Here is a 17,377-nt window from a genome sequence, read left to right on the forward strand (position 1 = left end):
ACTTGTGAATAAAGGAGCGTTTCCATCTCATGTGTTCAAGTAGGGCTGTAGCTATCGATTATTTTAGTAATCGAGTATTCTACAGATTATTCCATCGATTAATCGAGTATCCGGAAAAAAAGTGTGGTAAAAAATATATCCAAGTTAAAGGAACACACCAACTTTTTGGGATTTTAGCTTATTCACCGTATCCCCCAGAGTTAGATAAGTCCATACATACCCTTTTCATCTCCGTGCGTGCCGTAACTCTTTCTGACGCACATTCCGCTAGCCTTGCTTAGCACAAAGACTGGAGGTAAACAGCTCCAGCTAGCATACTGCTCCCAATAAGTGACAAAATAACGCCAACATTTTCCAATTGACATTTTGTGATCTGTATAGTCACAGTGTGTATAAATAACAGGTCACATGAGACACAGCCATCTTCTAACCGTATACATCACTATACATAGTGGGAATAGGCTTGGGCGGTATCCAGATTTTGATACCGTCAAACCTCCTCCCTATTTTACCGGGGTATACAGTATTACCGTGACTAATTAAAAATTATGACATAAGGCTCAGACAGCGTCACCAAACTGTTGGCTTGTGCCTACACCGTTCAGAAACTGAATACCATCAATTAAAAAAAAAAGCAAAAAAATAAAAACAAAAAATAAATAAAAATCAAGGCCAACCCGTGCACGTTGTGTCTGATCCCGGGTGACGGCATTAAATGTAATTATGAGACGGAGCCCTATTTAGACTCGATTTTTTTTAATACGTGGGCCGTTATAATATGGTGGCACCAAATCATTTTTTAACCCAGGTGCTGAGGGGGTGGTAGATATAAATACTATTTATAAATGAGCAAAAATGGGACACTTAATAATATTTAATTATTTTAATTATGAAAATTAAAGTATTCATTTTATTAATTAATTTAAATTAAATTAACAAGCAAGAAGTGCATTTGTAAATCCGGTGACACGCGTCCATTGATTTTTATTAATACAACTTTTCTGTCAGTGCTGCAAAGATTAAGTTGACGATCGACATCACCTAGTGGACGCGCATATATAGAGAGAAATGCAAATCATGGATTACATAATCAGAAGGTATAGGCTAGCCTTTTTCTTTTCGTTTTGAATTGTTTCGTTTAAAGAAATTGACGATTGATATCTCCGTAGTGAACGCGCCTATAGAGAGAAATGCACATCATGGATTAATCAGAGAGTATGCTACCTATATTTCTTTTCCTTTTGAATTGTTTCGTTTAAAGAAATTGACGAATCGCCATCTCCATATTGAACGATAGAGAGAAATGCACATCATGGATTAAATAATCAGAGAGTAGGCTTGCCTATTTCTTTTTGTTTGGAATAGTTTCGTTTAATTTGATGATCGCCATTTCCGTATGAACGCGCATAGAGAGAAATGCACATCATGGATTAAATAATCTGCGAGTGGCCTATTTCTTTTCGTTTTGAATTGTTTCGTTTAATGAAATTTTAAGCTTTATTTAGATATAGGCCTATCTGTCATGTCTGTGAGACATACACTTAGTTTCGGTTAATTTATGATGAGATTTCAATGCAAGTGACAGCGGCGCGCCAGCGCACGATCATGTCATGATTATGTTGTCTGCTATATTTGATTCTTATTTATTAAATCCAGGCAATTGGTTGATAAAAAAATTATTCAAATTAAGATACAATTTATACAAAACGAAACTCACTTTAAAGAAAGGCCTTTTACAAAATGAAACTTAATTAAGTGGTCAATGTCTGACTCCCGAAGCATCCCATCTTACTCGTGCTGTTCAGTTTTCATTATCAACGTAAAAAAAAAAAAAACATTATAATATTTTAACAAATATAAACTAATGCGCTTATTTAATGAACTCGGGGCTTAATGCATCCTCGCAGCAGTGAGTGGGTGGTTGTTTCGGAGATGCGACATTAGGTTAGATGTGTTTCCATCTCTCGCGGTCACCTTTTTTATTGCAACATTTATAAATTGCCTCGTCAGTATTTACCGCCTCTCTCTCTCTCTCTCTTTCTCCTCCACACTGTCACTTTATGACAACTACATAAGCATTTCTAGGCATTGAATAAATTATATTTATATATTATATATAAGTGCCGGTAATGACGGTATTGAAACTGATACCGTTGCCATTTTAAGACCCTGCGGTATACGATATTACCCTAATACCGGCCAACCCTAACTGGGAACTAGGGGTGGTGATGACGCAGTGGATAAGACACATGCCTTAGGTGTGAGAGACCCGGGTTCGAATCCACTGTGAGACACCAATGTGTCCCTGAGCAAGACACTTAACCCCTAGTTGCTCCAGAGGTGTGCGACCTCTGACATACATAGCAATTGTAAGTCGCTTTGGATAAAAAGCGTCAGCTAAATGAATAAATGTAAATGTAACTATATTCTTAGAAGGTGAAGCACTGCTACTTCTGCGGAGTGATTTGCTTGCAGTACCTGAGAAGCCCCGCGATGAGGAGCAGAGAGTTCGCTCAGAGTTGTGGTAAACACTCCGCTCAAGTAGCAGTGCGTCCCCTTCACACAATATAGTTCCCAGTATGTATACGGTCCTCACATCTGTGATTGAGTTCACAACCCTCAGTATAAACACTGTACAGTAGCATTAGCAATACTGTATTACCATACCATGCAGTACTGTGTTAATTCATAACTCAAATCAACAAAATGTACCAAACGTTCATAAAAAGATGTATGAAAAAGACTAGATATTCTGTATCATTTGATTGTTATCAATCAAATGAAATCAGTGTAAACAAAACCCCTCTGAGCACTGCAGAAGTGCCGTTTAGATGTGATGTTAATACATTTACACTGCAGTTACAATAATGTTATGAGATTAATGTTTTAAATGTAAAACTCTGAACATAGAAATATATGTCAGAAAAAATGAAATAATATGCCTACTAATCCAGCCAGTAGGTGGCAGAAAGTCTTTGAGTCACTGAATCATTCAGCCGTTTGTGTTTTTATCATTTTTATGAATAACTAGTGGAGTGCCAATTGGGAGAGTCGGGACTTTTCCCGGTGGGCCGGTAATGTTTCGAGGCCGCGAGAGCCGGTCTGATAATAGTTATATATTGCAATACTATTCTCTCTAATTCTTAGCAATACTATCCGCTGGCCGCTTGTCAAACTGTGCAGCCTCTCTGCTCAACCCGTAAATAAATGCATCGATCCGCAAAATTCGATTAAGTTCTTAAATGGTCTAGTGGGAGATCTTTTGCCAAGCGTGTCACAGGGTTACGGGTTCTAATCCGCACTCGTATGGGTTTTTTTCTCTCATCAAAACTGAGTGTTCATCAGTGGTTACAGTCTATTTCAAGCAAGGACACGTTTGTGTGCATTTTATTTTGTAATTTCACCAGAACAAATAGAGTCTCCGCAATGGCGATAGATTGAAGCGTGCGAGTGAAGACTGCGCAAGCAACAAGAGAACACTGTATCCATGACACTGATAGCAGCGGACACGAGCGCTCCGCTTGAGTTAAAAAACAACACCTTTTAGCGCTAGATCTCTTTAATAGCGAACTCAATGAATGCTCTGCTAGTTAACTGGAGATGTTTATATGGTGGGACAGACCAAATGGTGCTGTCTGTGGTGGGACAGACTTCACTGAATCTAAACAAATCAATCTAACCATAGATGTGAGCAGTAGTGGTGGCTTTCTTAATATTTTTAAAATAATTTTGCAAGGGTTCTTGAATTTTTTTTTTTTTTTTTAAATAGATAATTATTTTACAGAAATCACTTTTTAAGGACTACAACATACAGCTGGTCGGAACTACAATGAGCTTCTTCACAGGTTGGTGACATCACTAACCCTAAAATCTACATAGACCCCGCCTCCGGAAACATGCAACACAGGGGGTGTGGCCATGTTGGGCTGCGCTAAAGAAGAGGAAGAGTGTTGTTGTTTTTTACACCCCAGAATAAGTTTTCCAATGGCTGACGAAATCAGAGAGGTTAAAATTTATTTTTTAACACTGTTCCTGAACATTATAAACTCAAAGTTTGTCTGCGAGCTGCACAATTTACGGAGAACAGCTTCTAGAAGAGAGCACAATGCTGGCTATACGCACAAAAGCTTATCCTGAAAGACGGTGCGGTTCCCATTTCGTCGGGATCAGTTGTTTATGGATCTTGTAAGTATGTCTTATTTTTATTTGTGTTTTCTATTAACAGTTACAATTATAAGATTTATGTAGTTGAAATGATGTAAACGAAGCGCAAAGCTTTGTCTCCGCTAGCCTGCTAAGTAACATTACAGTATTGATGTAGTGTTTACTGGAGCTTTTGTAAGACTCTTCATCGTCCCTTAAGGGAAATTATCCATGATTTTGTGATTGATTACTGTTTGAATTACCATAGTTTTCCGACAAATATGATTAAATGGTGGACAACATTTTATCTATAAGAAAATTCCAACAACAACATCAAAAAAACACACACCACTCTGAAACGTCCAGTAAAATCTGTGCTTGCATAGTCTGTACATGAAATCCGTTTAGCACAATCCTCTTGTTGGTTAACATAGTCAGGGTCCGAATCAGCTCGAAATGGTTTAAAATCGAAGCCATCATTTACATCTGAGTAGAGCTTGTGGTTATGAAGGGGCGGGTTATTTCCCGAACACGTGGTGCCAATCATAACACACTGGGCCAGCTGACCAATCACAGCAGATTTTGTATTTCAGCAGGAGGGGCTTCATCGAAAACGATGCGTTCGAGACAGACTGAGGAGAGAGGAGCTGTAAAAATGTAAGATATGTGAAACATAATGTGTTTTTTGAACAATCAAGCATGAAAACATATTCTAGTACACACCAAAAACTAAATCAAAACTGCATAAAAGGGCATAATAAGACCCCTTTAAAAATTATTGTTCAGTTGAATGTTTGTTGCTGTTAAACAATGGTGCGGTTTTTGTTTTTTGCAAAATTATGTGATTTCAGTGTCGATGTTAGAATGATTCAAAATTTGGTCATAAAAATTATGTTGTCATGGAGATTCACTGGTCAGAATGAGTGTGAACACTGAATTACCTTGCTTAGGGCACATGCAGTGATTTTACCCATCTGATTTGTGTCATAATAAAGATATCAAATATGAATACTATTGGGGTGTTGTTGTATAAAATGCATCTTGCAATCATCCTTCTCTCTGTTGTTTATTCTACAGGCTCCCGTATCTCAACATACAACACGACACAACAACACTGAGGAAAGCCACGATTATTCAGAGCAAATATCAAAGAAACAGAGCCAAAAGATAGGCTTGGCAATCAAGTTGAGATCTAATGTCATCATCTCTGTGTTAACGTGAACAACAGGCTGAAGCTCGTCCTGATACGTGAAACCTGTCGTCTGCCGGCTGTCACTGGGGATCATTGTGTGTCTGAACATCTGCTGCTCCACAGCCCATAATGACTGTGTGTGTTGTTCACCAATCCTGTGATTCACTACAGTCACACCATCAGCTTTCAGACAACAGACTCGGGGGCAAGCATGATAATTTTTGATCTTGAATACACCGCTTTTACTGCTGTAAATTAAAATGCACTACTATCATCATCATCGTCATCATCATCATCATATTGAATGGGTTCCATAAAACAACAGTGAGAATGTGACCTGAGAAAACAGAATTGGAGAGAGATTTCTAAATAAAAAGATAATGCTATAGCTAATGTTTGTAACGCTAGAGTAGCGTAGAGATCCAGAACGGTGTTTAAGGTTACAGATGAGTGATCTCATGAATGTGCTGCAGTAATTTGACCAACTTTACCCTAACTCAAGTCAACCAGAGGTTCAGAGATAAAGATCTGAGTGTGAATTTTTTTTCTACAGAAATAAATAGTGGTGAAAGCCAAATTATTAAATGTCATTAAAGTATATTTTCTGAGTAATCCACTATTTTGTCGAGGAGGATAAAAATGACAATTTTACCTGAGATTTGGAGCCAAATGACAGTGGTGTAAAAATGATGTTAGAAAGATGGCAGCATCATTATTTTATTTTTACACAGAGATGTGTAGGTCTATTAGTTAAATCTGTTGAGTTTAGCAATCTTTGGCTAGTTAAATGCCAATGGTGACAGTTGAAAAACTCAAGTAGTATCAAGTAGTATTAAATACTGTATATCTTAATATCCTTTTAGATTCTGATTCTTATTAAATATATCTTAATAACCTTTTAGATTCTGGTTCTTATTTCTTTTGGTATCTTCATTTTAAAGGCGCTCAATGGTTCAATGGCATAAATATGGGGATTTTAAAGCGGCACTAAATTAGTCAATTTTACTGTAATTTGCTCTGGCCCCCTTCCTGTTCGAAGGAGGGATGAGATAGTTAGTAGATTGTCATCACTCAATGGCTGGCTATCTAAGTGGTGTCCGCAAAATAATATAGAATTCATTGACAATTGGAAAAGTTTTTGGGGCAAACCTGACCTGTTGAAAAGAGATGGTATTCATCCCTCCTGGGATGGTGCTGCTCTTTTCTCTTGTAATATGGCACATAATCTTAGGGCTCAAACATGACAATCTGGGGCTCAGGTCAGGAAGCAGACAAACTGGCTAAACCGACCGTCTGCTAGCGGCCTCGCGTCACCAAGGTCAGATAAATCCCATGATATAGAGACTCTTTCACCTAGATATTATCATATAGAGACTGTGTCTGTTCCTCGAATTAGGAAATACAAAAAACTTCCAAACCCATCTAAGGGTAAAAATGTAATTGATGTTCAACAAATAAAAAACAGATATAATACAAATGAACAAATGATAAAGCTTGGGTTGCTGAATATTTGATCCCTTACTTCAAAAGCACTTCTCGTTAATGATGATTACAGATTATAACCTAGATGTGCTGTGTTTGACAGAAACCTGGCTAAGACCAAACAATTACATTACTTCAAATGAGTCCACCCCCCAAGATTACTGTTATAAACATGAATCTTGTCTGAAAGGCAAAGGGGGAGGTGTTGTTATCTAGTGTAAATGATAAATCACATTTGAGATTTGTGCTGGCTACTGTATACAGGCCACCAGGGCACCATACAGACTTTATCAAAGAATTTGCTGACTTTCTATCAGAGTTAGTACTGGCTGCAGATAAAGTCCTTATTGTTGATGATTTTAATATGCATGTAGATAACGAAAAAGATGCAATGGGATTGGAATTTTATAGACATTCTTAACTCTATTGGAGTTAGAAAACACGTGTCAGGACCTATGCATTGTCGTAATCATACTCTAGATCTAATATTATCACATGGAATAAATGTTGATGCCGTTGAAATTCTGCAGCAGAGCGACGACATCTCAGATCATTATCTAGTCTCCTGTAAACTTCATTTAGCCAAGGCTGCAAAGCCGACTCCGTGTTACAAATATGTTAGACCTATCACTTCTGCCACTAAAAATTGCTTTATTAATAATCTTCCTGATCAGTTTAATCATCTCAGTATCCCAGATAGCTTAGAAAAACTCGATATTGTGACAGAAACTTTTAACTCTCTCTTGTCCAGCACTTTAGACACAGTTGCTCCTTTGCGCTTAAAGAAGATTAAAGAAAATAGTCCAACAACGTGGTACAACAAGAACACTCAGGTCCTTAAGAGAGCAGCCAGAAAAATGGAGCGGAACTGGAAGATAACAAAACTAAAGGTATTTCGTATTTCATGTATATCGCACGATTGCATACAGAGAGGCCTTAAAAACTGCTAGATCTGCTTATTTTTCAATCCTACTAGAAGAAAATAAACAAAAATCCTAGGTATTTATTCGAAACAGTGTCTAAACTAACAAAAAATAAAGCTTCAGCAGTAATGACTTCATGAACTTTTTTACTTACAAGATAATATCAGGGAGAAAATTACCTAACCCTAACCCTAACTATGAAACTGTCTACTACAGTACCGCATCAGACAGTGCAGTGTAGTCTCACTGACGAAAAATGTTATTCATTCATTGCTATAGGAGAGGAAGAATTTTCTAAACTCGTTAAATCATCTAAATCGACAACATGTATGTTAGACCCTATACCAACTAAACTATTGAAAGAGATGCTTCCAGAGGTCATAGATCCTCTTCTTAATATCATTAATTCATCTTTGTCATTAGGATACGCACCAAAAACTTTTAAGCTGGCTAAGATTAAACCGCTTGTTAAAAAAACGCAACTTGATCCTACAGAATTAGTCAATTATAGGCCGATCTCGAATCTACCTTTTCTGTCAAAGATACTAGAAAAGGCAGCATCTTCACAACTATGTTCCTTTTTAGAAATGAAATGGTATCTGCGAGGATTTACAATCAGGATTTAGACCGTATCATAGTACTGAGACAGATCTCATTAGAGTCACAAATGATTTGCTCTTATCATCGTGGTTGTATCTCTCTATTTGTGTTACTCGATCTTAGTGCTGCATTTGACACTATCGACCACAACATTCTTTTAAATAGACTTGAAAATTATGTTGGCATTAGTGGAATTGCATTAGCATGGTTTAAATCATACTTATCTGACCGTTATCAATTTTTAGCAATAAATGAAGAGATGTCTTATCGGTCAAAAGTTCAGTATGGTGTACCACAAGGCTCAGTACTAGGACCATTGCCGTTCACTCAGTACATGCTACCCTCACACACACACAGACACACACACACACACACTCTGTACATGCTAGCCTTAGGAGATATCATTAGGAAGCATGGCATTAGTTTTCACTGTTATGCTGATGATAATCAGCTCTATATTTCTTCAAGCCCTGACGAAACTTACCAATCCACAAAATTAACGGAATGCATAACTGATATAAAAAACTGGATGACTAGTAATTTCCTACAACTTAATTCTGAAAAAACAGAGATTCTAATTATTGGATAAAAAACTTCCTCACGTAATAACCTAGAATACTGTCTACACTTGATGGTTGCTCTGTCAAGTCCTCATATTCGGTTAGGAACCTGTGTGTGAGCGTGTGGGTGTGCGCTTTTATACCAATCTTTCATTTGAAAGTCACGTGTCTAGTATATGTAAAACGTCTCAGGTTACGACTGTAACCTCAGGGACCGAGACACTTCGTCAACTACGACACTTTGGGGAACGCACTTAGCGTAACATGTGACGGCATACACGGAAGCTACAAAGGGACGCCGGCAAACAAAAGAGTTAGCTTCTGCGATGAAGCAAGACGCTCCCAGGCAGGGAAAGGCATGGCGGAGGGATGCAGTGTCTCATTCTCTTCTCAGGGAACAAGTGTTACAGTCGTAACCCGATACGTCCCCTTTCGAGGGAACTCGAACTGCGTCAACTACGACAATTTGGGGAACGAGTAGCCACTATGCCACAACGAGCCCTGCCTGTCCCAGTGTGAAGCTGCGCACAGGCATACTTAGAACGAGAGCATTCTGTTCCCTGGGACATGCATTGCTCTGAGATAACAGCTTCCCCTGAGACCACAGGAGGATCTGATGCGCCAATCTAGATAGAGGGCGATCTCAGAACCCCTGATGAATCAAGAAGGAGATCAACGACACATTGTCTGCGTGGTGACCCCTGAGGTCTCCTCAGAGCCCTGCCATCCATGACCGCGCCCCAGCCCGTGAGGGAGGCATCTGTCGAAGCGGCTTTCTGGCGACATGACGCTCCCAGCACGGGGCCTTGGGACAGAAACCAAGCTTTTTTTCCACATAGATAGGGAAGGAAAGCATGTGCACACGGTTTCCCACTCGGGGAAACCCCTTGGTTTTCAACCACCACTGCAGGGCCCTCGTGCAGCAGGCCGAATGGAATAACGCTGCTGCCATGAGCCCTAACACTCTCTGAAAATGTTTTACAGTGATGGCTTGGCCTAGCTTTATCCTGGTTACCATGGCCAGGATGGGTTCGATCCATGCAGGAGACAATTGTGCCCGCATCGTGACTGAATCCCACACCACTCCCAGGAACGTGGTTCTCAACCCCAGGCTCTGGATGTGGGCAAGGACGACATCTCGATGCCGAACTGCCAGCTCTTGTAACTGGGCCATAATAAGCCAGTCGTCGATATAATTCACCTAAACACCCTGATACCCTGAAGCCTCAGCGGAGCTAGAGCTGCATCCATGCATTAGGGGAGAGAGCTAGGCCAAACGGAAGAACCCAATATTGGAACGCTTCGCCCCCGAAAGCGAACCTCAGGAACTTCCTGTGAGATGGAAGGATGGATATATGGAAGTATGCGTCCCTTAGATCTATCGTGACAAACCAATCCTCAGATTTGATCTGACTCACGATGATGGGAATAGTGAGCATCTTGAACCTGAACCTCCTCAGAAACCGATTCAAATGTCTTAGATCTAAAATTGCCGCAACCCTCCATCCTTCTTGAGAACTATGAAGTAGCAGCTGTAGAACCCGGACTCCCTGTTCGGTGGAGGAACACGCTCTATGGCCTCCTTTACCAGCAGGGAGTTTACTTCCTGTTCCAACACCCGACCCTGCACTGGGTCAACTACAGTCCACACCAACCAGTGTAATTTCGGTGGGTGGAATCGAACTGCAGCCTGTAACCCTTCTCTATTGTGCGCAGGACTCAAGGAGAAATATTTGGCAGGTCTTAACATGCTTTGAAATATTCTACTAAGGGACCCAGCCTCTCGAGACTGATTTCAGGTATTATTCAAGATCTCCTGAAGCGGCTCTCCGGCAGGGTTTGGTCGAAAGATTATCGATGTGCGGACGCGAGCGTCCGGGAAGCAGACACAGTCTGTCAGTTCAAATCTAGACTAAAAAGGTCTGATGAAGGACCATCGCATGGACACGACAACAACGCATCCCTGAAGTTTCTCACCGGAGCCGCTGGATTCGGCCTATTGTTCCTGACTCCCTCGATGTATCTATGCTATATCTAATTCCCCGGGTTCGTCGAGGTGGAGTGCATCCTCAGTATCTGCACCCGCTAAATAGAGGTATTCAACCAGAGAGTAATCTCCCTCCGCTTAGGATGGCATTACTTAATGTGCGGTCCTTGGTAAATTAGACTTTCATTTTACATGACTTTTTTTTTTTCACGGAATTTGGATTTCTTGTTTATGACGGAAACCTGGACTAAACTCGGGGACTCAAGTCCCTTTTCTGAACTTGTTCCCCAAAATTGCTCATTTTTTAATTCTCCACTATCCTCTGGTCGTGGGGGAGGTTTGGCCGTTGTTTTTAAAAACTCTTTTCACGGCCGCTTCATTCCGACAGACGCTTACGCGAGCTTCAAGGTTCAGATGTCTTTAATAAACATGGAAAATCCAGTATTATGTGCAGTTGTTTACTGGCCTCCGCAGTTTAATAATTTATTTTTGAGTGAATTTGCAGACTTTCTGGGGAATGTAGTAACAACATTTTATCGAATTTTATTGCTTGGTGATTTTAATATTCATATTTGCTGTCCTAGTAAGCCATTAACCAAAGATTTTTGTAATCTATTGGATTCTCTTAATTTCTTTGAATATGTACAATGTCCTACGCATCTTCATGGTCACATCCTGGACTTTCTCTTTGCTCATGGATTTTCTATCATGGATTTGGAGACAAGAGACAATGGGTTTTCTGATCATAAATCTGTGACTTTTACAACTGCCCTATCTCGTCGATCAAATACAAAACCTGCTCAGGCACGTTGGGTTTGTTGTTTCTCATCCACAGCCAGCGAGGACTTTTCCACTGCCTATAATGCAGCTAATGAACAACTAGCTACGAAGCCCGGACACTGATGCATATCTAAGTTTGTTCAGTAACATCTGCTTAGACATTGTTAACAACATTGCTCCTTTAAAATTTAAACCTTGGTTCAAAAAATCTTCACCTTGGTTCAATGACTCTATCCGCTCACTCCGACGGAATTGTAGACGAGCAGAACGCAAATGGATCAAGGACCGACTGCAGGTGTTGTATGATATTTTAAGAGAATCTCTTCATGTTTTCCAGAAAGCTGTTAAGTCTGCCAAATTAAAATATCTTGCAGAAATTGTCTCCAAAAATAACCATAGACCAAGAATTTTATTTTCCACTGTCGACTCTGTTTTAAACCCTGTGGCTGATGTTTTCCCTGAGATGTCTGACTTTTTATGTGAAAACTTTTCATCTTTTTTGTTAAAAAGACAATAAGGTTAAGACCACAAACAACGCAGAGTTCTCCTGTTTTCCCTGAAGTGCCTAGGTGCTCATCTACGATCATGTTCAATCCAATTTCCCTACTTACTTGCAGAGATATTGTTGATCATCTAAAACTTACCTCTTGTCCAAATGACATTATTCCATCACACTTTTTAAGCAAATTTTTGATATCATAGGGCCTAATTTTTTTATTTTTTTATTAATACTTGTCTGAACACTGGTACGGTCCCGGACTGCCTAAAACATGCTTCAGTCACTCCCCTGTTGAAAAAATCTAATCTTGAAACATCTGATTTAAGTAAATTCAGACCAATTTCTAATCTTCCATTTATTTCGAAAATCCTGGAAAAGGTTGTTCTCAATCAATTACACTCCTTTCTGAGTACAAATTCATTATATGATACTTTCCAGTCAGGTTTTAGGAAACTACACAGCACTGAATCCACTTTACTGAAAGTCACTAATGACATTATGCTGAATACAGACAATGGGAGTGCTGTTGCCCTGGTCCTTTTAGATCTCAGCTCTGCCTTCGATATGGTTGACCATTCAATTCTTATCCTTCGACTGAAGAAGTTAGGCATTCACGGCACCGTTTTAAACTGGTTTCAGTCTTTTTTAACTGATAGAACATTCTCTGTTTGTATTGGAAATTGCACTTCCTCAGCAGAGCGTCTTTCCTGTGGTGTACCACAGGGATCTGTTCTAGCTCCGATATTATTCTCTTTATATCTGTTACCATTGGGTTCCATCTTTTCTAAATACGGAGTATCATTTCATTTATACGCCGACAATACCCAATTGTATATCCCATTTAAACAAAACAATTAAAGCTCTTTAGAAGTCCTGCTTACATGTTTTCAGGAAGTGAAGCTATGACTGGCTCAAAATTTTCTAGCTCTAAATGAGAACAAAACTGAAGTAATATTGTTTGGACCAAGTGATCATTATGACTCCGGTATTCTAGATCTCGATGAGTTAAATCCTCATGTTACTTCATCTGCAAAAAATCTAGGTTTCCTGTTTGACTCGGTCCTTAAGTTTGATCAACGAATCAATTCCGTCGTTAAATCCTGTTTTTTTTTCATCTACGGCGTCTTACAAAAGTCAAAACTTTTCTCTCTCCGAAGAATTTTGAAACAGTCATTCATGCTTTTATCACCTCACGACTTGACTTGTAATTCACTTTATCTTGGAGCTAAACAATTATCTATTGATGAGGACGAGAGTCAGATCACATGATCCAAACGTTGATCACGATTCTGAACAACTAAACAAAATGACATGTAATTTACTAGAGGTTCTGACAATTGATGCAGAATTAATCTGAATGTTTTTTTTAAAATCGGGTTGAACGAATGATTCAGTGACTCATAAATACTTCAATTGTTTCGGCATTTCTGAATGAATCTCTTGAATGAATGATTCAGTGACAAATATTTGAACAGTCTCTTGCCGTCGCCACCTACACGTGTTACGAGGTAATCAATACAATCTTTATTTGAAGCCTCAAGTTACTTTCAAAAGCTGATTAACTCTATTTCGATCGCTACTGTAGACATCAGTGTTTATATCTGAACTATAATCTTTTCTCCCAGCACTTCTGTGATAATCTGAGTGATATAATGAAATAAAGATACTGTGATGTTGAAAGACTGTTAGTGAAGCGGTTTCATATCTACAGTATTGATGACGACTCTCTCTGGATCAGAACACAGATCTGACTGTTCCTGTGATCGAAGGTTTAACACACAGCAGAATCACTGTCATTGAGGAATAAGATCACTGGGGTTTGATCCAGATCGACTTGTTTTAATGATTAAAAATAATCATGCAGTTTTACAGTAAATATAATGTCTGTTAAAGGATGGCTTGAGTTTGTAGCCTACTATATGTGTTTGTGTAAATTCCACGCAATCATATTCTGATACCTTCACCTTATCACAGTTCTTGCTTTTGCAACAACACACATTTGGTACACACATCCCACAGCTATTATAATGTGCAATATCAGATCTGCACACATTCACATACTACACGCACTGGGCAGAAAAATCATTTAAATAGGTCACAAACACACATACAAAGTCATATATCACACACTAAATCCCATAAAATAAACAAGGATAAAACAAATGAGGCATGACTATTTTTAGACAAACGCATGATATTTACAGTGTGTTTTTTCCTCAGCACTCAATGTTTGGACGTCAGAGCCTCATGAGCATCAGCCGTACAGCGTCTATCACAGGTGATCTAGTGAAGGCCGTCACACATCATCATTCCACTCAAGCGTGTCAAACTACAGCCTGGCTTTAGCATAGCGGCATCATCGGGCACAACGCGTATGATGAGGATGTGTGTGTGTGCAACAAACCCGTCAGTTTATATCTCAGTGACGAGGAGCATGTAAACACTGGAGCGCGTGCGAGCGAAACTGATATCAACTGTAATGTTAACTTCTCTCTGATGCTGCATGTTTGCTCCTTCAATCCAGATGAATATTGAAAAATATTTTTGTTATGCTGATATCCATATCCTGATAGCAATCACTCTGTTAAGCGGTGTAAATGTATTTTTGTAAATAGATGTCGTGTGTGGAAGGGTTAGGAACACAGAATGTTCGTTCAATCGTTTCGTTCGGTCCAATATCATGTGTTCCCTGTCGGTCAGCGTGTGTTTGCAACATAGACTGTAAAAAATGGACAAAGCGTCTGTGACGTCACCCATAGACTTTCTGAATAACGGTTTTGAGGCCGTTTATGGGGGGTATGGGCGGCGCCATCTTTGAAAATCTTGGGAAATCCTAACCCCGCCCACCTTCTGACAATCCATATATGGGTAAAAAAGGCGAGACTGAGCCTCTTCAGCCAAGCAGCGGCAGCCTCAGCTAACGCTATCTGTAGCGTTATAAGATCGACTGGTAGAGCGATTATTATGCCTCTGCCGCATTCAGTCCAGCGTCACAGCGGTTCAAAACAGCAGAATAAGTGAGTGTTGTGTAATGCAGTCTGCTGTTGCTAAACTGCGGGACGTGTTTGATATTAAACAGAGTTATTAAAAGCAAAAGAGACACTGTTCCCCAGGCGGCTTTCTGTGTGTCAAGTCAAGTCAGCTTTATTTATAAAGCGCTTTATTCAATACAGACTGTTTAAAAGCAGTTTTACAGTGATAACAGGAAAATTATGCGTTTGGGCTGTTCAGCAGTCAGTGTGTGTGTGTGTGTGTGTGTGTGTGCGTGCGTGCGTGCGTGCGTGCGTGCGTGCGTGTGCGCGCGCGCTCCGAGTCTACGACCCTAAACACGTACACAAAAATTTCAAAATGTGTTTTTGGAGTTTATTCACGTAAACACTGTTGGTTGTGTCTTAAGTAAGCTTACACACACACGTGTATCAGTATATTAGATCCGTACATTAGCTCTTAAAGTGACAGCAGCCTAATAAACCTGCTGCTGTCTGTGTCATTAATGATAATCAAACAACAAAAGACAAAGAGAAGATCACACACTTCTCCTGATTCAATAACTTACGTAGATTTAATTAGGATTCATCCATATTTAAAGTGTACAGTAAGACTATGCAGTGTTATTTTACATTTGATTACTTACAATGTAAACCCCACAACTTTAATTGGTCAAATAAACTGACCTGTATGAGGAGTAATTCAACACTTGTGGCTGCTTCATTAGAATTAAATAAATTAATGTGAATTTAAGTGATCAAATGTAAAAACAAAGTTCAGGTTCAGGAAAGAAGCAGGTGAACGTTAAACGTAACTTTAATTGTAAACTAAATAAACAACAAAACAAAAGGAGCGGCAGCACCGACCACAGCATATGAGCATAAAAAAACAGCAAGGTAATAACGTTAATAAAACTAATACATTAGCTCATCCATGAACATGATTTCTGCCTCAGTCCCGTCGGATTGCTTTCAATCGGCTGTGGAGCTGAAGACCACAATTCCCATGATTCCACGCTCATTCGACCTCTGAATAATCGACCTCTAGTGGCGAAACTTACATACTGTGCCTTTAATACTACATTTTCAACAAATGTTTAAAAATGAGGAAACTATGAAAGAACGTACAGTATCTCTGACAATATCAACTCACAAAGAACCTATGCCTGAACAATTAATAAACAATAAATAAATGTATAAATAATTTATTAATAATAATAATGTAAAACGTGTCTTTTACAGGCTGCACTCATTTTCAGACCTAACTGCACTGTGCTATTGCTTTTATGCAACAGTTCGATAAAAAATAAACTAGATGAAGTGAGACATGATAAAGGTGTTTTTACCATATTAAACAGAGTTTTTACCCTAAACGACTACAATGCAGTGACACACACACACACACTCTCTCTCTCTCTCTCTCTCTCTCTCTCACACACACACACACACACACAATGGCGACTACCTTGCTTCCCAATGTCTTTCCGGAAAAATACTCTTTTGTTTGGAGAGCATCTGGCCCTGACCTCCACTGTTTGTGACACGCCTCTCCCTCTTCACAACCTCGCCCCTCACCAACCACAGGCCCCTCCCTCTTCACAACCCCACCCCTCACCAACCACAGGCCCCTCCCTCTTCACAACCCCACCCCTCACTGACCACAGGCCCCTCCCTCTTCACAACCCCACCCCTCACCAACCACAGGCCCCTCCCTCTTCACAACCCGCCCCTCACCAACCACAGGCCCCTCCCTCTTCACAACCCCACCCCTCACCAACCACAGGCCCCTCCCTCTTCACAACCTCGCCCCTCACCAACCACAGGCCCCTCCCTCTTCACAACCTCGCCCCTCACCAACCACAGGCCCCTCCCTCTTCACAACCCCACCCCTCACCAACCACAGGCCCCTCCCTCTTCATAACCCCACCCCTCACCAACCACAGGCCCCTCCCTCTTCACAAACTCCGTCCCTCACAGCCTCTGGCCCCTCCCTCTTCACACCCTCACCCTCACCAACATCAGGCTCCTCCCTCTTCACAACCCCGCCCCTCACCAACATCAGGCCCCTCCCTCTTCACAACCTCACCCTCACCAACATCAGGCCCCTCCCTCTTCACAAGCCGCACCCCTCACCAACCACAGGCCCCTCCCTCTTCACAACCCCACCCCTCACCAACCACAGGCCCCTCCCTCTTCACAACCCCGCCCCTCACCAACATCAGGC

The 17,377-nt window shown here is 40.3% G+C and overlaps 1 protein-coding gene across 26 annotated transcripts in view; it reads right to left on the reverse strand.

The window, feature by feature from the left end:
• magi1a (membrane associated guanylate kinase, WW and PDZ domain containing 1a) overlaps positions 1–17,377 on the reverse strand; it is a 141,728-nt gene that overhangs the window by 74,803 nt on the left and 49,548 nt on the right. The window lies entirely within an intron of this gene.

Source organism: Siphateles boraxobius, unplaced genomic scaffold, assembly GCF_051911475.1.
Source record: "Siphateles boraxobius isolate OS27281-9 unplaced genomic scaffold, OSU_SipBor_1 75, whole genome shotgun sequence".
NCBI classification, from domain to species: Eukaryota; Metazoa; Chordata; class Actinopteri; order Cypriniformes; family Leuciscidae; genus Siphateles; species Siphateles boraxobius.